Source organism: Pogona vitticeps, chromosome 6, assembly GCF_051106095.1.
Source record: "Pogona vitticeps strain Pit_001003342236 chromosome 6, PviZW2.1, whole genome shotgun sequence".
In the NCBI taxonomy this organism is placed as follows: domain Eukaryota; kingdom Metazoa; phylum Chordata; class Lepidosauria; order Squamata; family Agamidae; genus Pogona; species Pogona vitticeps.
The window spans coordinates 23,068,629-23,095,159 of NC_135788.1; the positions used below are offsets into that span (position 1 = coordinate 23,068,629).

General features: G+C 40.8%; 1 long non-coding RNA gene across 1 annotated transcript in view; it reads left to right on the forward strand.

Moving 5' to 3' along the window:
* The first annotated feature begins 7,452 nt into the window (after positions 1-7,452).
* Positions 7,453-26,531, forward strand: part of LOC144583824 (uncharacterized) — a 32,205-nt gene continuing 13,126 nt past the window's right edge. The window contains exon 1 of the long non-coding RNA XR_013537795.1: positions 7,453-7,513. This is a non-coding gene — a long non-coding RNA (uncharacterized LOC144583824). The remainder of the gene's footprint in view (positions 7,514-26,531) is intronic.

Consider the following 26,531-nt stretch of genomic DNA (forward strand, 5'->3'; position numbering starts at 1 on the left):
GGACATTCTCAAGGTTAAGTGCTGGGAATGAGGATGCTCACATCATGAGGCAGCTGCCACCAGTGCCACACCCAAAGACTGCAAAAAATCCCAGTAGCTGGACGATGTTAGGACTAGCTTTAATACCTTCAACCCTCTCAGTCAAAATGAAACAACTTGCTTGAAAGGATTTTTGTAATTTATTTAAAAAGGAAAAAAAAAACAATTTGAAACAATAAAGGGTAGACATTCCAAATGGTTATAAGACACAGCCTTCCAAAAAAACAAAAGCAAAGTAGAGACAGGCTTCCAAGCATTCAGGCAGAAAACACACCAAAAATAATAAAATTAATCTACTGTATATATGAGTGAAGAGATAGCATATTTCAAGGTTCTCTCTAAGCTGTATGTTTGCAGCTCTCTCCCCCCATGCAGCTCTCCTCCACGCAGTGATCCGTTTCAATCTCTTTGGTTCTAGTCATGATGGAACTTTTTATGCACAGGAGGCGGAGTCACAAATGCAAGAGGCGGAACTATGCCCAACATAGTTAGAGGGTACATTGCACAGAATAGATCCTCCAGCACAGCTTGTTAAGATGGCAAATGGACCCTGAGTCTACTTAAGAATCAGACTGAGTTCCTTCAGACAGCAGAAGAGCAAAGCATGGATCTCCTCAGAGGTATGCTAGGTGAACTAACTAATCATGCTAATCTCTTTCATGTGAATGAATGGGCTATTAAGCACCTAAAGCAAACCATATCTTCTGTGTCCCTTTCATGTTCCCTCAGGACAAAAGGCAGTTTCCTGACATGATGCCATTCCCATTTCCCCAGTCTACATAGCTCTGTAGGAAGGAAGTACACTGAGTCCTTTCAGGCCAGGCTTACAAAACAGGCATTAATGCACTTTTGGGGGAAGCTTTGCTATGTCCTCTGATAAAGGGAAGCATGGAGGCGTCTGCTTGCCAGCTCAATTTTTCCTTTGAAACGTTCAGTTGCAGGAGATTAAATGAAGGTATGACTTATCCATTTCCACCTTGACCTATGCCTGTGAAGTCAGTTTCCCAGGCTCACAGAAGCATCCAGCAACTGAATTTCATAGAGTAGGACTCCTGTATCCACAGCGGATCATTTCTATGCCCCCGTGGATGCTGAAACCATGGATAATAGAGGACTCTATACATAGCATGGTCTGTGGCTCCCTCTAGTGGCCAGGTCTAGTAATTGCATTGTGAAAATATGTATTTCTGGGTATTTCTTTTAATATTTTTATAAAATCATAGAATCATAGAACAATTGAGTTGAAAGTGGCTTATAAAGTCATTGAGTCTTACCTCCTGCTCAATGCAGGAATCAAAATCAAAGCAGATCTCACATATGGTTGTCCAATTTTAGCTTAAATGCCTCTAACATCGAAGCGCTTTTAGGACACAAATAAATGAAACTGCAGATACCGATCCCACAGATATAGGATCTACTGTATCTCATAAATGTCAGGTTCTTAATTTCTTCCCAAGCACAACTTAGAAAAGATACTTTTTTGGACTATACCCCGCCCAAAGCTCTGCTATCAAGTGCATCAGCTCCAGTTACCACAGTGGTAACCACGGTACTCTGTCAAACTGGTTTGAAGTTTACATGAACTTCTTGGCCTGATTTCCTTATTAAGGATTATGCTAGTGAGGCACGGCTGTTCAGACAAAGAATGGGGAAATTATAACCAGTATATTTCCGGGGGAGAGGGAGGACCACCTGCAAAGTATTAAGCAAGGGTGATAATTTTGCCATTGATTCAGATGTTTCAGCAGCGAAAACAATAATCTTTCTGGATTAATAGCTTTCAGAACAAAGTTGGATTTCTATCAGGAAACTCCATCGTTGGCAGAGTGAAACATTTGGCCATTGGGAGGGTGAGATATTTGGCAGCAAAAACTTTGTGTTTCTTCTTTGCATTAAGTTGGCTGCAATTTTGCGAAGCCTTTAAGCAATATTTGCCTTTACTATTGACTTGCGCCTTTGTGAATACAAGCTGCTCTTTGAATATGGCCATTTAAACAGTGTATGAGACAGACGAAGAATGTGGACGAATGCCTGCATAAGAAATAACATTATGGACACTACTTTGGTGAGTTCAGCAAAGATCTGCTGGACATTTTGTTCAAATTAATCACCGAAGAATGGAGGGCCCAGAGAGGAGATGGAGACAGCAATGAACTTATGAAACTGTTTGGTCCACCTTATCTAGAAAACACACCAGATGCTCTCTAAATAAATTCCGCTTCTACAGAAGCATAATGACCTTAATGAGTTTTACTGTCATCCGTAAATTTCTGTGCCAAGAATGTGAGTCCAGATTAGAGCAGATTCCTACTGGAGTTCTTCCCAGTTCCAATTTGTGACAATGAATCAGGGACAGGGTGTACAGTCATGTGATCAGCCCTGTGCTCATTCTGTTATCCTGGTGATAAGAATTTTTGTGCAACCTCAAGGCTACTGCAGCTCTTCCTTGTCATCGGTCTTTAATTTTCTTTAAATTGGATTTGAGAAGGGTAGTTCTTCGAGCAGTGGTTCCCAACCTTGGGTCCATAGATGGTCGTGGACTACAACTCCCAGAAATCCTAATGAAAGCTTCTGGGAGTTTTAGTCCAATAACATCTGTGGATCGAAGGCTGGGAACCACTGCCTTTGAAGATGCCTTCGTTCATTCGTTAATTAATTAATTAATTAATTAATTAATTAATTAATTAATTAATTAATTAATTAATTCATCCTTATCAAAAATTCCCACTAATAGCGCCTAACATGGCTCAACTCAGGTGAGGAGCATAGTAACTGCAAACAACAGAAACAATTACAAATCATTATTGTATCCATAAACAAGTACAAAACATACCCATATTGAATAAAATACAAATGAATTAATCTAACCTAGCGAACTGAACAAGATGGCAAAAGGGAACAGAGCCTAGCATGGGTATAAAAATATGGCAGAGAGAAAGCCAAATAAGTCACCCATTCATACAAAGATATACAAGCATTTCTATAATTAATCTGTAAATGTTTACACATCTACACCTCTCACTTGTAAAGCTTAATTAACTCACCTCTTGCCTAGGACTCTTCTTTTGGTCCCCTTTCACATCTCTTAATTGGGGAGATCAAAGTTGCCGGTCCTGCTGAGAGCTGTAACTAGGGCAGGGCAAATGGTGCTTTGCTCCAGGTCATCAGGTAAGTTGACTGGCGAGTTTTAGGAAAATAAACATCTCCCAGTGCTAACTGTTTTCAGTGGAGCTCTCCGCAGCCATCTTGTTGCTTGAGGTAGGAAGCAAAGTGCCATCTCCCGACATTGTGGCACCATGACATTCTCCTCTCCCCCACCTTCTAAGCAAGAGAAAACTCACTGGTTTCAAAGAAAGAAAAGAGGATATCATCGCATGAGGTCCATCCTCTGCTCTACCAGACAATCATAAGTATTGGTGCAGGTGTGGCACACATGCCCTGTAGTCCATGCCCAGTAGGGATGGGAAGATCACAGCACCAGCAGCATTGTTGTATAGCCCCATGTCCCTCACCCTCAAAAAAGAGGAGGAGGGCCTTCAGGGAGGAGAGGGTGGTAGGTGATGCTGCTTGCCCCAGGTACTTAAACTGCTAGTTACTGGCCCTCCTTCTAATCCCATATTCATTTAGTCTTTCTAGAAGATGGGCAGGACAGGACAGACTAAGTGGGAAATGATCAGTCAATTGATGTTTGTTTCTCCACCAAGTGGATATTTAGTCACAAAGAAAATGGATATGAGGGCTGATGGTTTAACTGGTTTTAAGTCTTCCCTTTGGAAGGTTGGCCATCCAGTTTAAAAAAAGAGAATCATAAAGAAGAAGATCAGAAGTCTTGGAGCTGTTCACCCACAGGCACATGAGTCATTTCCCTGCTTGAATGAGATGCCTTGGGGTTCTGCTGAAATCTCAAATATTGTGTCCAATTCTGCCCATATAAATTAGCACATGCCTTTCTATGCAAATTGGCACCCTCTTTCGACCTCCTTTTTGGTGATGCCTGTTCTTCTTTTCAGGTGATGTGTATACAAGCCACCCTATTAGGGGCTCCTGGCACTCCCAAAATGGTAATGAGAAGTAGTATTGCAATTAAGGCTGAACTTCAAAACAGAAGACCTGACCTCTGCAGCCCTGCTTCAGGTGCGCCCCAGCCCTTATGGCCAAAACCAAAACTCCAGTTTTATGTCCTCCAGTTATGAAATTGATGGTGTATAATTTTGCTTTAGTTAATAAAAAAAATAAACACATGCCTGGCTTATTATCAGAGACCGTATTTTTCAAGATTATGAAGTTGCAGTTGCAATGGGAAAAGAAGCAGCAGATGAAAAACTTGTATTGTTGTTGTTAATTTGACAGCTCCAGGACTGTGCTGGTAGCTGCACACGTGTCCACTTTCCTCTCCTCCCTAATTTATGGGATCACGTAGTAGCCTGCTTGTTTGGTCACCTCTAGATGGCATTATGGTGCTATCAAGCACACCTTGTATGAAAGAAATCGTTAATTTTTAGCAAGGTTGTGATGTGTTCAAAGGACACTTCATGGAACATCACAGAATATTAATTCCCAGCATGCATGAAATGGTCATTGTATTAACATTCATATACATATATTTTTTAAAAAAGCATGAGAAAATTAGGGTGCATTAATACTTGAGCTTCAAGTAACCATGCTTTCAAATATTAATAAAGTTTTCATTCATTTTTAAATACCCTCAAAGCATAGCACATATATTTAATTGGTATTCTTTTTCTTTTTAAAGTAATACAATATTGATAACACTCATATCTGAGTTATAAGAATGCAGAATGAAGGTATCAAAATAGCCGAATCTGTTCCTTTTATTTGCTTTGCTGAATGCTGGTGAACTTTTCATCCCTTTATTTATTTTACTTATTTGTCTTTTTTTATATCTTACCTTTGATGTCAACATATTGATCTGAAAGGGAGTGAAATGCAGAGTAGCCCTTCCTCATGTACCCTGCTGGTCACAAATGTGCCAAAAGATTTGTGAAGTAAACATCGACGTTTCAGCTTCAAACTCTAGTTAGTTCACTATTGCGCATTCATGTCTCTCCTCCCTTTTTCTCACCTTATCCTAAAGACAAGGAAATACTGTATGTGCTTATAAACATTGGTGATTAGATACTGTAGCTCCCTGCTTGCAGACAGAATCTATCCAGAATCACAGTGTGGATTTTGAGCTAATAGATCCACCACTGACATGGTATTCTCCCTCAGACAGTTGCAGGAGAAATGTAGGGAACAGCGACAGCCACTCTTTGTGGCCTTCATAGATCTCACAAAGGCCTTTGATTTGGTTAGCAGGGATGGCCTTTTTAAAATACTTCCCAAGATTGGATGTCCACCTCAACTCCTTAACATCATCAGGTCCTTTCATGGGGAAATGAAGGGCACTGTAGTTTTTGATGGCTCAACATCAGATCCCTTTGACATCCGAAGCAGAGTGAAACAGGGCTGTGTTCTCGCACCAACCCTTTTTGGGATCTTTTTTGCTGTCATGCTGAAGCAGGCCTTTAGAACTGCAACAGAAGGTGTCTATCTCTGGACTAGAACAGATGGAAAGCTCTTTAATCTCTCTAGATTGAGAGCGAAGACCAAAGTCCAACTGAAATGCATGCGGGACTTCCTCTTCGCTGATGATGCAGCCATTGTTGCCCACTCTGCTGAATACCTCCAATAGCACATGAATCGTTTTAGCAAGGCCTGCCAAGTCTTTGGACTAACAATCAGCCCCCCCAAAAAAAACACAAGTCATGGGCCAGGGCGTGGACTCACCTCCCTCTATTACCATCTCCATGCAAGAATTGGAGGTTGTTCATGACTTTGTGTACTTTGGCTCAATGATCTCTGACACTCTCTCCCTAGATTTTGAGCTGGATAAATGCATTGGTAAAGCAGCTACCATGTTCTCTAGACTCAAAAAGAGTCTGGCTTAATAAGAAGCTGACAGCATATACCAAGATCCAGGTCTATAGAGCCTGTGTCCTGAGCACACTCCTGCACCGCAGTGAGTCCTGGACCCTTTGTGCACAGCAGGAGAGGAAGTTGAACACGTTCCATATGCGTTGTCTCTGATGCATTTTTGGTATGACCTGGCAAGACAAAGTTCCAAATAGAGTAGTTGTAGAATGAGCTGGAATTTTTAGCATGTATACATTACTGAAACAGTGATGTCCAAGTTGGCTTGGGCATGTTGTGAGAGTGGCTGATGCTCAGATTCCAAAAGATCTCCTGTATGGAGAATTAGTGCAGGGAGAGTGCCCCAGAGGGAGACCACAGCTGCGATACAAGGACACCTGCAAGCGGGATCTGAAGGCCTTAGGAATGGTCCTCAACAGATGGGAAACCTTGACATCTGAGTGTTCAGCCTGGAGGCAGGCGGTGCATCACGGCCTCTCCCATTTTGAAAAGACACTTGTTCAGCAGGCCAAGGCAAAGAGGCGGTCATGAAAGCAGCAAAATCAGGGCGCTGGACAGGGGACAGATTGTATTTGTCTTCAGTGTGAAAGGGATTGCCACTCTCGAATTGGCCTTCTCAGCCACACTAGATTCTGTTTCAAGTCCCCCATACAGAGCATGTTACCATAGTCTTTCAAGACTGAAGGATGTCTAATCAGATAGCTCCCAACTTTAGGCTGACAGACCAAAAGATACAGCATAAGAGGAAGGGAGATTGAGAGAGAGAAGGAAACAGTGCCAGGAGGGCTTGTGGGGAAAATTAAATTGAATGCTATCAGTTTGGGGCAGAAGAGATCAGACATTTATTGAGCCTGAACAACCTTCTTAGATGACAGAACTATTGGAAAAGAGCACTCTTTGCATGCCAGGGATGGGTGGGAACAGGAAAAGTAGTAAGATAAATAGCCAGAGAGTGGCATTCTACTTTTTCCTGACATGTAGATGTTTATTTTCTTCCCTTCTTCCTTCGCTGAAGTTACTTCTTGCTCGTCCATTATAGTTAAAAAGACAAACCAGCCTGTCTTAGGGGTGTTTGCAAATATGTTTAGCCACCTTGCCTCCTGTACTATACGAAGTGGCTTCCCAGATCCCACCCACCTTTGCCTAATATGAGTTTCCAGAAGAATATTCCAGTTCAGTAGCCATACGTTCAGTGCCAGGCCACTGCACCCTGTTAGTAAATACCACATGAACTGTATTAGTAAGCAAGGAAAGCTTGTACCACAAGGGCTTCAATGACACCTTAAAAACCAACAAGTTTTAGTTGGCATAAGCCTTCATAGATGGCAGCCCACTTCATCAGATGCTGGTAGTCCACAAAAGTTATGGCAAATAAAACGTCTAAGTCTTTAACAGGCATGGTTGTCCTTTTTGCTGCAAAAGACTGACTCAATACTAGCTCTTCCCTCCCTGCATTTTATTTTGTATTTCTGTCTTGCAGGTGGTTTTTAGAAGAATCAAATTAATTGAAGACATCACTGCGACATCCAGCTCATCAAAGGTATTGTTCTTGTTGATTAAAAAAACCCCCATGCTGCAGATCTTTCAAGCAATATAACTGGGGAAAATGGTTTCTTTAAATAGAAAACCTGACAGGAGAGAACTAGAAGGGAGGTCTCTTTGAACCTCAAGTGCGAGGTTGTTCTAAAAATAAGGCTCTAAGGAAGTGGGGTGACTAATTGTAACCTCTCCACTACGAGTGCTGTCTGTGTTGTCTTGTGTTATGCTGGCCTTTGCTGCGCATCTGCTGCTCTAGAACTCCATATACACAGCTGTCAGCTTAAAAAGCAAAATGGTATAGCAGAAATGCCAACTGGCAAAGAAGTTTTGGCCTCTGCGTTTAAGCAGCAGCTGCTCTCTCTTTCCTGCATCATTGTGGACTCGGTTTACATTTACAGCCATGTGGTAAGCTAGCATTCCTTGAGACGATTCCAAAGTTTTATGTGTTTAATAAACATTTAAAGGGATGATGTGAAGTTGGAAGGTCAGCACTCCTTAATAAGATCAGGGGGGGGGCTTGATTTATAATGTTAGAATTGCAGAGCTAGAAGGGAGACTATCAAGTCCAGCTGCTGCCAAGGGGGCACATCAGGGAATTGAACCCCCAACTTCTGGCCAGATGCCTAAACCACTGAGCTATCCAGCAATTCAATTCATCTCCCTTTCGGATAAGCATGTTTCCTTTCTCTCTTTTTCTCTCTCTACTTAAAACTCAGTGTTCTCAATTTTATCATGCTCTTCGCTGCTAAATATGATCAAACGGGAGGAGCTGCGATTTGCAGGGTGTACGTCTGTGCGTGTGCGTAGGTGTGCGTGCGTGCATCTATCTATGCCTGTGTATGTGAAAATGCCAAATCTGTGTTTCATTCCAAATATGTAGTATCTTTAATACTCCAGATAGCAACAAAAATGATGGAATGTCCAGGTCTCACAGAACTCTTCATCACCTAGATAGAGAAAACAACTGACCCAAAATAACAAAGAAAATAAGAAGTTGCTGGTAAAATTGTGTTTCAGGGAAATATATTTCTGGATTAATCAACAGCATTTCTGAAGTAGTCTACTGCTTCCTCACATAGAAGTCTCCACAAGGTTTAATGGGATTTACTCCCTAATAAGTGAGTTTTTAATGCATTGTTAAAGATGCATTCCTAATGACACATAATATGTAAAAAAAAAACATGAGAGAATAAGAACCCAATGGGTCTTGCTCCTGAGTGGATGACCTTCATCTTACACTCTTTTTATGCCAAGTCCAGAAAATATCCACAGACTGCCATCAGCTGTGACAGGAAACAATGGCTGTGTTCCTTTGAAAATCTCAGTGCCAGCCAGTTGTTCAAGGGCTAATGAGAACAAACACACACATCCGAGGAGAAAGAGAGAGGGGGGGATGGAGGGGGGGAGAGGGAGAGGGAGAGAGAGAGAGGGAAGTGTAAAGATTTTTATCAACAAGATCTTTCATTCCTATGTTCAGTTTGCAAAAGCAAATCAAGACAAATTTAATAGATGCACCATGATTAATCACAAGGTAACATTATGTTTCAAGGATATGCCACTGGGTTATTTATCAAATATGTAAATGGATTCCAGATAGAATTTCCCATTTTGGTTCTATGTACACCCTCATTCATTACTGGCATTTGTGTACAAGAGAAGCATGTGAATTTTCAGGAGGCTGGATGTAGATAATCCTCTTTTGTTTTCTGAAAATGTTTTATCAAGGAGATTGCCTTAAGGAACTTGGAAATATTGCTCTTTGTTTTTTTTTTTACTACAAGTCCCAGAAGCCACAGCCAGTAGGCTTCCAGAAAATAACATTATCAACTTCTGAGCAAAATCTCTCCTTCCTCCAATTAAAACCCTAATGTGATCGGATCCTTCCCCCAATAAAGTGGTGATTTGATGGATGGGTATTTGTTCAGAACACCCAGAAAGCCAGTCACAAACAATGGAATATGTTTTTTTCTTATTGTTGTTTGCCACCTACTAAAAGATGCTAACCGAAGTTTACTGAAGGAGCCTCAGGAGATATCCTAATTATGATGATCGTGCTAGTTATACACTGCTTTTTATCTTCGTTATTGGCTAATTAATTCTTCCTGCATCCTGTGAGGGGGGAAGTATAAACTTATTAGCTCCATTTTTTTTTTAATACTGGAAAACAGAACCTGAATGTATGAGAATTTGCTGTAGGTAAAGAAAGACTATTTGTATTTCAGAAAGATAGGGGGTTATGGCTGCAATCCTACACATGTGAGTAAGCCCCACTGCAGACAATAAAACTTACTTCTCATTAGAGACATACAGGCTTACACTGAAGCAGTATTTTCTGGCCATGATTCATCTGTATACTCTACTACCTACTTTATTCCAGTCCTACCACTCAATTATCACATATCAATGTGGTCGGCTCTTTATCTAATGTCATTTCCTACATGTACAATGAAACACATGGACTTAGCTTCCAGGGTGACCTCTCCCTTCTCTCCTGAACTAGTTCTTCAATCTGAAGAACTAGTTAAGATGAGATCTTTACCATGGTGACATGGTTTCTTTCTAGAGATGCATTCCACCAACATGCCCAAAATAAAAACAAATTTGCAACCCATATAACTGAGGTGCTATTTTTGCTACCAGAGATAAAGCAGCATGGTAGACGTTGGCCTTAAGGATTTGACAGTTCCATCCTTTGATTTGTATTCCTGCACTGATCGGGGTGCGGTGGGGTGGGTTTGGAGTCGATTGCCTTATAGGCCCCTTCCAACTTCATTATTCTATGATTCTATGAAACCTCTTTCTGAAACCAACTGGATAAATGGATTATAAAATTGTTACCAATCATTCCATTAGATTACGAAATGGGCAATGGCAAAACAGAGACATTCCAGCTTCCACGAGGGAAGGGAATTTTGTGTGTGTGGTTGAAATTAATACCTCAAGCAGACCTAGGAGAGCAACGGAATCTGATTTGGGGTCAATCTGAGGAATGGACTACTTAGAAGGGTCACCAAAGGCAAGGAAGCTAAAGATGAAATCCAATTTTGTGGGAATTGGCATCTTTCCAAGCAAAAACAGTCCTGCTCTGGACAGTCCCCCGCCTTGTGAAGAAAATTATAAGGACCACTCCAGCAACAGCAGAAATTAATTGGGTACCACCTTAGTAGCTGGAGACTAGATTCTGTAAGGTCACCTAGGGAAGGCAAAATACGCAGAAGTACTTTTTAGTACTTGCAAATTCTCCAGGTGTTGAATGGACAGAGTTAGAAAAGAGCAGAATGACAGAAGCAAGCTGTGAAACCATCACTACATATGAATTAAAGTGTCATGCACAAGCCCTAGCACATACAGTTTTAGGCACACTGTTGCAGGAGAGACAGATGCTGTCATCACAGTTTTACATTAAAGCTTACGTTAAATATTTTATTAAATGTCTAAAAGTCGGACAGAGATCTAAGAAGTTGTTTTAAGTCATGTAGACACTTTCTGAGGTGAAATAAAATTACATTCATTTTTTATGACAGCATATTTTAATGACAGTCTTGTGGCACAGTGGTTAAACTGCAGTACTGAAGTTAAGACTCTGCTCGTGACTGAGCTCAATCTTGTTCTTGTAGCTTTGATAATTGACAAGCTCCTTCCACCCACCTCCAAATTTCTGACACAGTGAATGTTGGAGGTAGCTTAATTGGACATTTTAGATAAGTACAAAAAAGAAATGGTCTGACTACAGTTTCTATCCCACTGAGGTCAAATTTTTTGTACATGCCTTTATTTTAAAATTGCTGTTTTTGTATCATCAAAGAAAAGTGGAGACAAAAATAGAAGTATTTACAGTACATTCCATGAAATTTTCAATAAAATCCCAAGATCAGATGCAGCTTCAGGTCGAACTGCAGTAAATAGAGGGCAGTTAAATATTTCATTCAGTCATTGAAAACACCATATGAATAATGTAAAAAACAATTAGGAACTCAATGATTGCATAAGATTTCACCCCTTGTCATCTTGCCAGTAATATTCCTCCTGCACAAATCTTGGCCCTCCTTTCTCCCCACTTTTGATTTTTAATGTCTGAATATATTTAAAGTTGAAGGGCAGGTGTGTTGGTATGGGTGGGTGTAGATAAGAAAAGCCACTTATTTTACCCGAAAAAGTTCTGGATGGCTTGCGTATTCCTCCACATTTTGCCTCTACCAAGATTCTGCTGTGTTAAAAATTTCATATTTGTGGAGTAGAGAATAGAGGGAAGGGGAGATAGGGATTCTCTCCTGCTAAATAGCTAAATCAAAGAGTGCAGTTTCCTGTGCAGATGTTTTCAGATTCAATCACTAGCATTTCTGGTTAGAATGATTAGTTATCAGGTAATGTGAAATATATATGGCCTGTTCTCCAAGGGGGGTTGGTTCTTGGGAAAATAAACAGAAACATAGTGGAAAGCTAAGTTGGCTGGGTAGGTCTCTGAGTTAGGTGGGTTGGAAGTTTGATTCCCCTTTGTGCCTGCTTATACAGCCTTGGGCAAGATACATAACCCCAGAGTGCCCCCAGAAGAAGGGTACCCTGTACTTAGAAAATCCTGGAAAGGCCCACCTTAATTCAGAATTTACTTGATGACACATAACTATTAATGGAGAACGAAGTACTGTAAGCTAGGTGAAGGAGATCCAAAGCTAGATTGAAAAAAACAGTCCGACTCAAGCCAGCCTAAATGTTGTCACAAACAAATAAGGAAATTCCAAAAGTCAAAAAATCAAGAAAGCCCATGCAAGAAACAGTGAGATATTATTTCCAAGGAGTAGGCATCAACAAAGTGTTTCTATAGCTGGCTTGCTGGGACCACCCACTGCTGAACTGCAGGGATTAGATCCTTGGGCAGGATTGTGTCTCCTGCTCTCCCAAGGAGACCATCTGCTCCTTGTCCTGTGTATATTGTCAGGGACATTTGACCTGAGCTTGTACCTTCCACCTGCATAACTCCTGTGGATTGTGAAGAGTGTCCTGGTACATTGCAATGAGATAAGATTAGTGTCTGTTATGAAAGTTGCTATTCTGGAGAAGAAAAACCACAGAACAAGAATCCAGAGGGAAACAGCTAAGATAAAATAGATACACATGCAAGACACCCATCTCAATGGATTACATATTTGCCAAATTTTCTTAAGCCAATAATCATGTTGTCATGTACTGTTATGTTCCTTTTCAACTAACCAGACTTATCTTTTCCGAACAAGGTTCAAAGGTAAAGTCTGTCATTCTCTACATTCCCATATGTTTCCCTCTGTTTTCTCTAATCATTGTTGCTGTTTACAGAAGTAAAAGGTAAAGGTAAAGGTTCCCCTTGACAACTATCCAGTCATGTCCAACTCTAGGGGATGGTGCTCATCCCTGTTTCCAAGCCATAGAGCTAGTGTTTATCTGCAGACTGTTTCTGTGCTCACGTGGCCAGTGCAACTAGAACACGGAACACTGTTACCTTCCCACTGTAGTGGTAGCTATTTATCTACTTGCATTTTTGCACGATTTCAAACTGCTAGGTTGGCAGGAGCTGGGATAAGCAACGGGAGCTCACTCTGTTGCGTGGATTTGAACTGCTGGTCTTTCGACCTTGCAGCCCAGAGGCTTTTGCGGTTTAACCCACAGTGCCACCATGTCCCTGTAGTTTACAGAATCATGCTTCAAAAGAACTGAATAGTAAACAGGGGTCGAAATCTTTACTAGGTGTGATATGCAACCAAACACCACTGAGTATCTTGGAACCATACCTGAATGTTTTACCATATAGTCTCTGTATTCTAAGTTTTATGTCTGATAAAATGGACATGTTCCACAAAAACATACATTAAAATATAGCAGTTAGTCTTTAACATGCCACAACATCTTTTTTTTTTGCTTTTGTTTTGTGTTGTGGTTTTTGTTGAAATGCTTGCATAGTCATCTTTGAGAATTCAACTTCTAGTTTACTGACTGAATATGGGGGGGGGGGGAGAATCACTTTCTGTGAAAAAAAGAAAAGAAAAAAGAAACGAAAATGGAAAAATGGAAAGAATATACTCTAGCAATGAATCTCAGGTGAAAGAGGAAATTATCAATGACTGTTTAGAGAAAGGCAATTTAATTAAAGTACCCTGCATCCCAATGTAGTGCTAATTCTTAATTGGCTAGTGGGTAACCATACTGTTAAGTAACCTGGCAATTATGCTGAATTGTATTGCACTTACAAAAATTAGAGGATAGTAGAGTAATTGCAATAAGAATTTATTCTAGCAGAAAAAAGGGGGTTGTGTCTTACAGTATATGATCTACAGCCAACGAACTCAACTGGCAATTACTGTAACAAATAATACTGATTTTGACCAGGAACTTTTACTGGCTACTTCAGAGTGAAACATTGTCTGTGTGGTGGGAACTGGGAACACTTAAAGCAAGCAACACAGCCTTTTTAAAAGGTTCAGCTATTGAACGTCCTCTCTCTCTTAACATAGTGACACACTGCTAATTTGTCATTTTACAGGAAGGAGAGTTGCAGTGTCTAATGCCTTACATAACACTGGGGGGTTTCATCCTGAGGACAGAATCATATGCTTGTGATAATTTCTGAAGAAACTAATTACTGCGTGTCATTAAAAAGAAAAAAAAACCACCACCCACCTACACCCACTGATGATCATAAGAAAGGAAATGAGTTAGCAATATCTGGTGCCATTCCTGTGATCTTTACATTTGTAGAAGTTGAGCCACAGGGGAATGAGAGAGTCATTTGAATAATTTATTAGAGATATAGCTAGCTTCTTTTCATTCCAGAGTCAGTCTTGGTTTATGCCAGTGGAGTGTGGCTATCACTCACATGTGGTGATGACTGGAAATTAGCGGTTAGCTTCTCACCCTCTTCCCGTGTTGTCTGCCTTATTTTAGCTCTTACATTTGTCTGTGGGTTTTCTTTAATTGCCACACAATTTCGCACGGCTGCAATGTGGCGTCTATAGTGCCAGCCCCACCATTAAATTGCCTTACGTGGCAGATGCAGAAAGCTACAGAGCAGTGGCGAGGACACAGCGACATTCAGCCTGCTACCCTCAGGTATGGTGGAGGATGTTGTCCTATTTCTAGAGCTTGGAGTAAGTTTCAGCTGTCATTTGAGTTGACTTTCATAGGTGGAGCAGGCAAGTCTTTGGTACCAAGACCCACGTCTGAGTCTTTAGTATCAAGCCCCAAGCGTCAAGTCTGAGTGCCTATTAAAAACAAGCTTTTTCTCCACAGAAAAAAAGAGGGGGAAGTAGGTGGGCTATGAGTCACAAACTGAGTCATTGAAAAACAGCCTGTGATGAGTCTGAGTTGAGTCACTGCTGTGACTTGACAGTGAGGCTCGCTGCTTGAGTCCCCATCCCTGGGAGCTGGAGAGGGCATGTTTTCCTTTGGCAATGTGTCCAACGTTGCCATACTTGAAGACTGAAATTATCACTGCTGAATGATGGCCAATGAACACTTAAGCACACAAGGAGAACCAGTAGGGCATAGTGGTTATTATCATGGGTTGAAGTTTGGGAGAACTCTTGAATCAAATTAGCATCCATTTTAATTTGCAACAGAACCCAGAGGAACACAACACGAAACAAAGTAGTCAATGAACAGAGCTCAAGAAGAGAAATGAAGCCAGCTGAGTCAACCCCTGACAACAGAGACAGGAAAAAATAAAACAGCTTCGAGAGTTCCCCAGTCAGACAAGGCAGTGAGCATGACGTTTAGAGGATTCTAGATTGTATTCCAAAGAGAAAGATTTTCCATCTCCAGAAAGTAAGTCTGGCCCAAGAAAAAGATCCTGTCATAAAGATTTTCAATTTTTATTTCATTTTATCTTATCTTGTAAAATTGTTTTTCCCCCTCAAAATATGAGAAGGAACCTGGAATATTCTGCACATGACAGGAATATCACTAGGAGTCCCACTGAACTGGTAAGAATTCCAGAGGATTCTTGTAGTCTGTGCTAATATTCTTTTTATTTCTGAGATCTCAATATGAATTGATCTGGCAATTCCAACAACCTTACCAAAGCTGCTATTTCTCAGGTGGGCAAACCCACCATTCCAAGACTGGCGGAACTAACGGTGAAGTGGGCCACTCTTGCTGCTTCATGCAGCTCTGATGGTCCACTGAAGTACTGGGTTTGTGGGCTGTTCTGGCTGGAGGGCTGGCCTAAAACATTTTGCTGCCTGAGTAGAGCAAGAACTGGTGCCTATTTCAAGGTACACAGAAAGTTCTGGCACATGAGACAGAAAATTCCACAAGCACAGATCCTCAGTCAAAATCCAACAAATAACCCCCAAAATATTGCTGCTTTTTGATGACCTTCAAACCTGCTGTTTGAGGTGGCTGCCTCAATTTGCCTCATAGTAGGGCTAGCCCTACCTAGCAGAACCTAATTTCAGGACCTCATGGAGCAAAGTGGAAGGCATTTGGCACCTGGCCGCACTGACAAACGAGGCTAACTCTAGATGGAGCCCCTACAACCAAGTGTCGTTTGTTGCTCTATCTCAGTATACTAAAGAATCCTTCTACCAGCTGGAGATATATTTGAAAGCAGCATCAATAGCTGGGCAGCCACCACTGAAAATGTCCTACAGAGCAGCAGAAGACCAAACCCAGTATTTCAGGGACAATGGGGGACATGTTCAAAGGTGGGTTTTCCAGACTTTGCCAGCTGCAGTAGAGTTTTCCAGACTCTGCCACCTGCTGTAGAGGCCTAGAGCTGGTTTCAATGATGGTGAACCTTTGGGAGATCTGAGGGCCCTAGCAGCTGTGTGAAGGCACCAGATGCTGATGCTCTGTATGTCACTGGTCTGCAACTTCTATGAGCCAACCATAAGGAATGCAATCATATCTCCATATCATGATGGAGAGTGTCCCCTTCCCATAGACATCTCTGACTTTCCCAACAGCCTCCATGAGGTGGTAACCTCTATATGTAGAGCTTGGTTGACATTCCCTCTTTGACATGTGCACTTAATTACTTGACACCACATTCATGACAAACTGACATGAATGAACTGGCCTTTCGGTAGATGAAGCTGCATTATTGTGCATCCTGAAAGAGCAATTAAAGCTAAAATTGGCAGCTCCAAATCCCTTTCCTAGAGCTTATGCCGTCTTTACTGGCTGTCTCTCCCAGATGTTCTCTCCGTAGCTGATAAGACTTAGAAAAATGAAAGTGCAATGCACACATTATTTGTGCAATTTCTTTAGCTCATAATCCAGTTGTCCTTTTTTGCTTACAAAGGTTATGGGAAGAAAATCTGTAACTAGATCAACACATTTCCTTTGGTATTACAGAGGGTTATTTGGCTGCTGGAATATGCTTTTAAAATGCCTTTCATGCACTTTACGAAAACAGCCTTTTTATGTGCTGTGAATCTCAGGGTATTCAGCCTCTTTATTTATCGTCCAGTTCAGCAAAATATAGCAACTTTGTAAGTGTTCTTATAGTTGCCTCGTTTCAACCCTATGTTGTGTCATGTAGTGATAGTTGCTCAAGAAGCAACAAAAATTGGCTCATTGACCTCCTTAAGGGGAAGTCAGCCTGCCTTTCCATTCATGCAATGAACAGCTTGATATATAATATCATGCTAAGTAATTGTTTAGTGTTGGGTTTAGCCCAGCACTTCCTTTGACACACATCCCACTGAAATTGGTATGATTCCTGAGATTTCTGAGCCACTCAGAGTGGTCGCATAGACCAGATAGGCGGGATACAAATCAATCAATCAATCAATCAATCAATCAATCAATCAATCAATCAATCAATCAATCAATCAATCAATCAATCAATCAATCAATCAAACAAACAAACAAACAAACAAACAAACAAACAAACAAACAAACAAATAAAGTTAAGATTGGGCTAGTTTGGCATGTTCCCCCAAATTATCTGATGAAACTCCCTCCCTTTTATATACATCTCAAAGCAGACAGAGCTGTTTCCCTAGAACTCATCTTGAACATTGCCAAAATCACTAAGCATTGCCATTAGAAATCACTAAACATTGGTTTGGTTTGGTTAGCTCCCTATTTCTTCCAAAACTGGCTCATGACAGCCAGATTCTGGGTGCAATCTGACAGGCATTTGCCCACTGTGGATTTGCATCTTTTCCTGGTGATCACATGACCTAATTTCTGCCGCCTACTAGCCCAGCCCCCTGTAATGACCACCAGACTCACAGCTGAGTGGCAAAGTGCTGTTCTCACTCTTTTGCTTAAATAGTGAGAACAGCACTTTGCCACTCAGTTGTTAACCACATTCAGCTGCAGATATAGCAGCTGAATGTGGTTAACAAGCATTACCTAAGCTTGTTCCAGCTGCATGCCATCAGTTATCCATTGACTTGACATTTTCAGGCATGACTTTGCATTCTCACTACAATATTAAATTTAACCCCTTGTTCACCGAAAGGAACATATCTTGCACCGACCACTGCAATGCTGTCTACGTAGGGTTTCCCTTGTGTCTGACCTGGAGATTGCAGTGGAGTTCAGAATGTGGCAGCCAGACTGGTGACTGGTGTGCTCAGGTTTGACCACATCTCTCCAGTCTTGGCCCACCTGCACTGGTTACCTGTTGCCTCCTGGATCAGATTCAAGGTTTTAATGATCACCTATAAAGCCCTTCCTGGTTTGGGACAATGTTACCTGTCAGAACACCTTTTCCTAAAGTCATCCACCTGACCCACAAAGTTCTCCCAGGCCATGATCCTCTGGGTAGCTACTCTAAAGGAGGCAAACTAATTCTTTACTAGATGTAGGGTCTTCTTTGCAGTGGCTCCAATGCTATGGAATCAACTGCCCGTGGAACTATGCTTGGGCTGCTCCCCTCTTTTAAAAGATAATTGAAAACACTGCTTTACAGAGAGGCCTTTTTTGGCAACCCTGCATGACACATTCTTTGCTACTCTATATGGTTATATGCCCCTGCTGTATTCCATTTTACATTTCTGCCACTTGATATGTTGATTGTTATTTTCTTGTTTTTATTTACATTCATTATTTTAGTTGATTGTAACCTAGTAGTGCTTTTGTACTAATGGGCAGTATACTGATGGATGGATGGATGGATGGATGGATGGATGGATGGATGGATGGATGGATGGATGGATGGATGGATGGATGGATGGATGGATGGATGGATGGATGGATGGATAGATTCAACAAATGACCAAATGACTGAATGAATAAATAAACTATTCTTTTTTTAAAAAAAGCTTACTTATCCACTAGAGATTGACACAAACTGTCATTTTTTTTACCAGTTGACCAGATATTTGATGCATCCCAACCCGTCCTCCTCTGGTGGGCATCCACTGAGAGAACGTGCCCCAGCTTCCCTGACCTGCATCACTTGTGTGTGTTGGGATGGAATGACTTGGTTGTGGGTAGCAGGGCAATTGCACTGCCTTCCTGCTGATCCTGAAGTCCTAAGTTCAAGCAAGCAAAATATTGCTTGCTTGCTAAGTTCACTACTAGGAGGAGTTACAGTGACCATCTGGAACAGTCACTAAACAGACTGTACTGGGAGAGAAGTTTGAAAGACTGTTCATCCTAGCTCACCTGAGAGAGTGGGCTTTGCTGTCCATCTTTCTCCTCACACAGAGCCATGTAGAAATGGATGCAGACAAATTCTGTTTTACATACTAGACTCTGTTCTTCATTGCTTCATTCAATGGAATTTTTCCATTGACTTCATAAGTTTTTTTTTACCAAATTCTTCTTTTTTTAAGGTGATGATAATCCCAAACTCATTTCTGCAGATCATGTTTAAAACCTGTCCCATCAGCTTGCTGATTACCATTTAAACAACCGTCACAGTTTTCATTTCTACACCTTATTCAAAACTGTGCAGCTGTTTGGAAATGACTGGGCCATACTCCAGTCCAAAGAAGCAGGAATGAAACTCTCACATTCGTAATCTTTTCCCACGCTCTTTTCCCACATTCTTTTTATATTTAAGGAAAAAAAGTATGGTGTTTAGCTTTGAGTACACCATGGCAAAGTGTATCTATTACTGAATAATGAAAACTTTTAAATTAGGTTCATGATTATGCCTCCAGGGAGGAATGAAGCCAGAGGCACGTCGTCAACAAAATGCAAATAATCGTCGTTCAATGTTGATTTGGGTCAGAGTTTAAAAATCTGTGCACTAGTTGTTTTTGGAAGTTAGTAACTGTTTATATTTAAAGTTCTAAAAATAATTGTAACTCTCATCCTGGGTGAGAGATCAAATCTTCAAAAAAAAAAGTTCTAAAACTGGATTGCTTACTAGGGGATGCACAAGGCATTCTGATTCAATTCATTCTGGATAAGAAGTTCTTCATACTTTTGGCATGGGAAGAACTTGGGATTTTAAAATATTCAAGAGTGGGACAAACCAACAGTGACAGCTTCATCTATCCAAGCCCAGACCTTTGGGTGCATTAAGAAACTTAAAAGTCTGGGTTTGAATATTTGCATATGCAACCAAACTGGGGTTATTTACCAATATTTGTAATGGTTTTCATATTCTTGAAACTTGAGGTCTTAAGCAATTCCAATAGAGTAGACATTGGAGTTGAGAAATTGTTCTGTCCTTACTGGAGGCAGGCCACAAAGTCCTTGTCTAGGTTAGCTATTGTGTCTTCTAAGTCCGTCATTCTGAACATTTTTTGGCCATAACCAAGGTTCCCTTTAAAGTGCACACCTCCACCTCCTCTGGCCAGGGCTCCCCCTTCTCTGCACATCCACAGAAATCCTTTTCAGGATCTTTGGTTCAGGTCACAATGGAACCCTGTGCAGGGGGTGGTGTCGTGTGCAGAAAGGAAAGATCCTTGCCTAGTAGAAATGAAAATTAGAGGGAACGTTGACCACAACTCTTCTCAGGTTCCAGGAGCCCCCATTGAACAAGGAAAGCCTTAGGCTGTGTGCAAACAAGGGTGCAACATCAACAGATGAATCTGTGGCCCCGTTCAAATGTAACAGGGACCCCCAGGGCATCGTAAAGCCTCTCTTGAGAATGGCTGCTCTAAGCCAGCATCATGTCCCATCATAGTAGGAAAAACGAAGGGACCATTTTGCACTAAAAAGGATACAAGTACAGGTATGCCTGCACACTTACACATACATTCTGACAGACATGTGAACACATAGTGAACTTCTCAGACCTGGCCACCAGGTGAGTGGGGCAGAGGGTATTCTGGGAGTTGAAGTCCAAAAGAGACAGATCTAAAGGTGATTAAATTGTTTTGGTATGTGGAATAGAATATCTCATATCTGCCTCTCTGCTTTCCTGGCAATGAAAAGCACCTTACAATTATAAATAACGGAATAATAAATGTGTTGCTTTCCATGACACCTAAAATCTGCTATGGGAGGCAGCTGTCTCACTTTGCCTAATGGTCAGGCCGACTCTGCAAAGGGCCTTACGCATACTTACAGGACAAACCCAAAGGTTTTTTTTGTGCACTAAACCTCTTCCATTTAATTCCGCTATAAAACTGACACTTGCTTGGACTACCAAGCAGTCAGATGGTGAGAAATCTATATGGAGTGCTTGTCTTGGAGGATTACAGCAGCGACATCTCCAGTGATGACAGAAAGCAAGATCTGTCAAAGTGTGGATGGTATCTAAAGAGATCGAAAGCTAAGAATTAATTGAGGAGCCATCCTTCCTGTATTTAAAAGCCACCAGCTTATAGCTGTCTCATCGGATTGTTGCAGTCGAGACTGAGCAACAGTCGATACAGAAATAGGGCAAGGGGAAAAAACCCCACAATAATTCACAAATCAGGGCCTTCATCTTTTTTCTTCTGTAGCTTGCTGTGTATTTTCTTAGGCAGATAGATGTTTGCAGAGCTGGAATCAGACAGTGCCAGCAAAGTCAGGCTGTTACAGGGTATTGGGAACAGCAGAATTTGGTGATTATTGATGTTGAAAGCTTTCTGTCAGAGGAAAGATTGCTCCGTGCTTCAGTCTTCCATCAGCTGGAGCAGTAAGAAAGCACTAATGCTCCACAGGATGAGTGTCGGTGGTTTAAAAAGATGTTGTCTGAAGCAGAGACCTGTCTTTTCCATGGACAGATCACCCTGCTTTAATACACACCATTCGTTCTGCCATCTTAGAACAATTACAGCAGTTTGCATTGGGGTCATTCTGCCCTGGACCGTTAGACTCTTGGCAAATCTTTGTAGCCTGTCTAACACAGTAGATACTCATGAAAAATAAATGCTGCACCTAGAAGCTACAGAAGGCAAATGTTCAATCTTCTGGGGCAATTTCCCTCTGATGCCAATTGTTCAAAGGCAAACACATGGCCAAGAATCCCGGAAAATCATAATTCTTGTCGGCACATAATCAGGATGGAGAGAGGAAAGGCAAACCACTCCCCTCTAAACATGGTGAATATATCAGGGTAGGGACAGACTGAATACATCCCTTAAATGCTTTGCTCTGACAAATCTGGATTCCAGTCCCTGTGCATTCCACCATGCAACTGCCGAATTAGAGATGCCACTTGCCCCTCCCCTTTTTTGAAAGGCATCTCATATTTTCCACTGATATTGCAGGCAGGTATGGCACGGCTCTCTTTATGCTGAGAATTAGCTGTACCTGTTTGATTTCACTCGTGCAAGTGGTTGAGAACTTTTCTTTCCGCTCATTTTTGAAGAATTCACCAAGTCCACAAATTTCTTCATATTCAAGATGAGAAATATCTGGTATTAGAAGAAGTTCAGCTATGAGAAAAAGAGAAATTGACAGACCATTCTGTCTGTAATAAATGGGAACAATAATTCTTTCCAGTTTTCCTGATTTGTGTGTCTTTCAAGCCTTCATCATTGTGTCAGTAGATATGAGCAGTGTTTTGACTGTTCGTGCAAGCAAGGTTTTGTAGCCAGGGTTTGTTTTAGACTTTTAAAAAGGGGGTGTAATGTGCATTGAATTAGGAAAGAGAAAGAGTCAGGAGCACTTACATGAAGATTTTAATCACTAGTGTATGGAGCAAGATAATGAAGGAGTTAGCCTCCTCTTGTAAAACAATGTCACTTGTGCCTCCTCATTGAAGGTTTACAAGATAACAGAAATATAATAAGCTGACACCTTGATAAAGGCGGTGGCATTACTTCACCAGTATGTGTTAGAGGGGCTGTTTTCAAGGAAGGCAATTTGCAATGCAATTGAATTTAATTAATCTGGCTCAAACAGTGTTAGCTAGATACTGGAGCAGCACACAGCAAGAAGAGAGAGAGGCAAAAAAATGGGAAGAGTCGAAAGAACTTCTTAATATGATCTACATTTCAAGTGTTGGATTAGTGTAACGCCCTTGAACAAAAATATTTTTGTTTTTCTTCTTCAAAAATGGGAGAAACATAACTATAGGAGGAAATAATTTCCTCTAAAACAGGGAACACTCCTCTCTAGAGATGGGCACAAAGTACTTTGTGCCATGTCATCTAAGTCAGTGGTCCCCAACCTTGGGCCTCCAGATGTTCTTGGACTACAGCTCCCAGAAGCCTTCACCACCACCTCTGCTGGCCAGGATTTCTGGGAGTTGAAGTCCAAGAACATCTGGAGGCCCAAGGTTGATGACCACTGATCTAAGTCATCTTCTACTGCTCACATATTATTTTTGTAAAATACTTTCTTTACAAAGACCACCAACAAAAAAAGTATTGGTTTTACTTAAAGAGACTGATTCCAAGATTCTAGGGCCAGAAAAAGTGACCGCTAGAATCTTCGATTGTATCTACCACAGTCTAAATGTATAAATTGTCATATATTATCAGGCTTCAAAAGGAGAGCTGAGAAAGAATGTGGTGCTCAATAGCTGAGATCATACAGACTATCAGAATAGAACATAAACATTGCTCTTCTGCTGTTTATTTAGTACAATGATCCCCAGCCTTAGGTCCCTCAGATGTTCTTGGACTAAAACTCCCAGAAGCCTGCACCACTAGCAGAGCTGGCCAGGATTTCTGGGAGTTGTAGCCTAAGAACATCTGGGGGACCCATAACTGGGAATGACTAATATAGTACAAGGACTTGACACAACAGAATAAATGATGAAAAATTTTAATCTAAAAAATTGAGAGTACAGTATTTGGATACCAGTGGTAGGACATTTCCGTCTCCCAGGGCACTTTGCTACTGACCAGAAGATACTATATTCCAAAAAAGACTTCAGAATGCAAATGCTGAACTGCTCAGCAGGCAATAAGTTATACATTTGATTCTGTTCAGTTTGCACATAATCAGAATATTGGGTTCTTTTCCTGCCAACACTATTTTTACATTTTATATACTTTGGCTCTGTATAGAAGTAACACAATTTATTATTAGTCCTTCCATTTCATGGCATTTTGGTCCCACTCCATGTGAATTTTTTTCTCTCTGTATCCAGAGGAAAACAACGGATGCATAAGAAATAATGGACACTCCACCCCCTGGAAACAATGACTCACTTGATTTCAATTTGCCCTAATTTTTCCAGTTTTAAATTTGGTTTGTCCTAACCTTTGATATTTATTTTCACATGATTATTCATAAATCACTTGTAGGAATACGTAAATGTTGCCATACGTACATCTTTGTAAGCAGTTACTCCAAATACATCTATATGTGCAACTCGTTCTCCTGATATAATGCACAGCTGGTTGTTAATGTTAGTTTCACTAATATATGCATTTTTTCTGCATATTTTTCTAATTAGATGTACGTATTTCTGTACAGATAGTTGATTGGAGAATGTCAGTGCAAAATGTGGAGAAATTGGGATTTGGAAGAATAACTGTGTTTTGGTTCACATATGGGTTCAATGCCCACATGTTGTATGGTTCATTGTATTACATGAGAATGAAAGTGGTAATGATTTCCTGATCATACATACCTTATAAATATGAATTTTGGTTTACATATGGGTTCATTTATGTTTTGGTAGAGACCCTTAAAATTATGACATCTATACTTTGCTTGTTCCATAGTTTTCAGCATATTTCTTAGTTATTTATTGGGTGATCTTGAATAAGGTAGTGTTCCCAGGGTGGCTTACATTAAAATGAGCATGTTTTCAAATGTACCAAGCCAATATTTCCTGCTGTTTTTCTGCTGCAGAGCTTTATTGATTAAAGAATGAAATGAAAGAATCCTTCCACATTATATAGACAGCAGAACGAACAGATCCTTTAATCTCAGTTACCATGGCAGTCTTCCTCAGCCCAGTTCCAGCCCAGTGTTTTAAATCTTCCCCATTGCCAGTATAATTCAGTTTGATTTGATCTGACCAAATGTCACTAATATTAATCATCTTCCAGAAGTAATGAGAGATATTGTGGAGGGAAGGAGGTTCAATTCCAGGTACTGGGGCTCTAATGTAAACTTCAAATTAGACATTCAAAATTATGAGAAACCTTTCAAGAATTATGAAGCTAAAATAAAGGCAGATCCTTTATAAATAAAATATTAGCCACCTGTTAAGACATGGCACCCTCCATTTTTGTTCCATCTCCTTTTGCATTAATAGTGGTGTTCCAAGTAGGGTTGGTTATACAAATAATTTATATGAATCCCAAAATGAAGTGGACCAATTCAGGTTGATCTAGTTTGAGTCCCACTGTCAGGAGGAAGGCAGCATCCATATTTTCAAAAGTGTCAAAAAAAAAAAAAAAAAAGCCCTGAGAATTGCTTTGTGTGAGAAGTGGTTAACTGATGAAAAAATCACTTGTTTTGTGTCATTTTGCAGTCAGCACAAGAGGGTATCCTGTAAACCATCCTGACTGCTGCTATTAGCATTGTCAACATGGAGACTACCTTTTGCTATGTAAAGCTTGGCATCCCTTTTTCCTGCTGGCAACACAGGCATGATATGCAGCAATATCAGGTTATTTCCTGGCATGTTGTATAATGGATACAGAAACATGATAGCTCACATTCATAAACTGGAGAGGCTTTTTTTTTTTAAAGAATTGAGCTAGCATTTGGAAAGTACAGTGGGGTCTTGACTTGAGAACTTAATCCGTATTGGAAGGCGGTTCTCAAGTCAAAAAGTCTGTAGGTCAAGTCTCCATTGACCTACAATGCATTGAAAACCGATTAATCCCGTAACAGGCCGTCTTTGTTCCATTTTGGTTTTTTTCTGGTCTGTAAGTCAATTCTCAGGCTGCAAGTCAAACCTAAATTTTGCGGCCAGAGAAGTCTGTAACTCAAAAAGTCTGTAAGTCAAGCCGTCTGTAAGTCAAGGGTCCACTGTATCTGAACCCATGTCCCAATATAGCTCCCATTTCACTGTAGGGAGGAATTTATTTCCTGGGTATAATTTTATTACAATATTTGTCCAGGATAATTGCTGAAGGCCTTATTCCTTTGTTTCAAAACCTATATGTTGGTTACCCCCACAGGTTCTCCTGTAGGATTAGGAGGGCACAGCTGCAACCTCATTGAGAAAATTTCCATTATCCCCCTTGCCTGCAATTTTGTGGTAGCCATTTGTGGCTTGAATTAACCACTTTTTTTTTCTTAGCGGCATCTAGAGCTCTTTGGTGTTTAATTCAGGAGCAGCACTGTGTATTGTTTCAGGATATAGACTTTCTCAATTAAAACCTGAAACCAGCCCACAGCTCTCAGGATTATGCTTCGTTCCTGCCATTTCCTCATAAGCAGCGAACTAGAGACTTACTATATGTAGCTTTACTTTAAATTACTTGTTAACCTCCTGATGGTGCTTCTGAGGACAAGCTATTATGTCAGGGGATAAAACTTAGATCAAATGACAAGCTGGCTTTATTCTTTCCTTTCAAAGGAAAAAATCACTGCATGCTTACTTTAATAAAAAGAACAAGCTTCTCCAGTGGCTGCAGGATAATATGGCAGGTCATCATATCAATACGGTTCATGGTGCCCCCTGACCTGCTGTGCTGTAATTTAGCAACAGGCTTGTTATCAAGATTCTAGGGGAACATGTTATAGTATTATACTGTGAACTATCTAGCATTATTCTGCTTCTCTCAAAACTC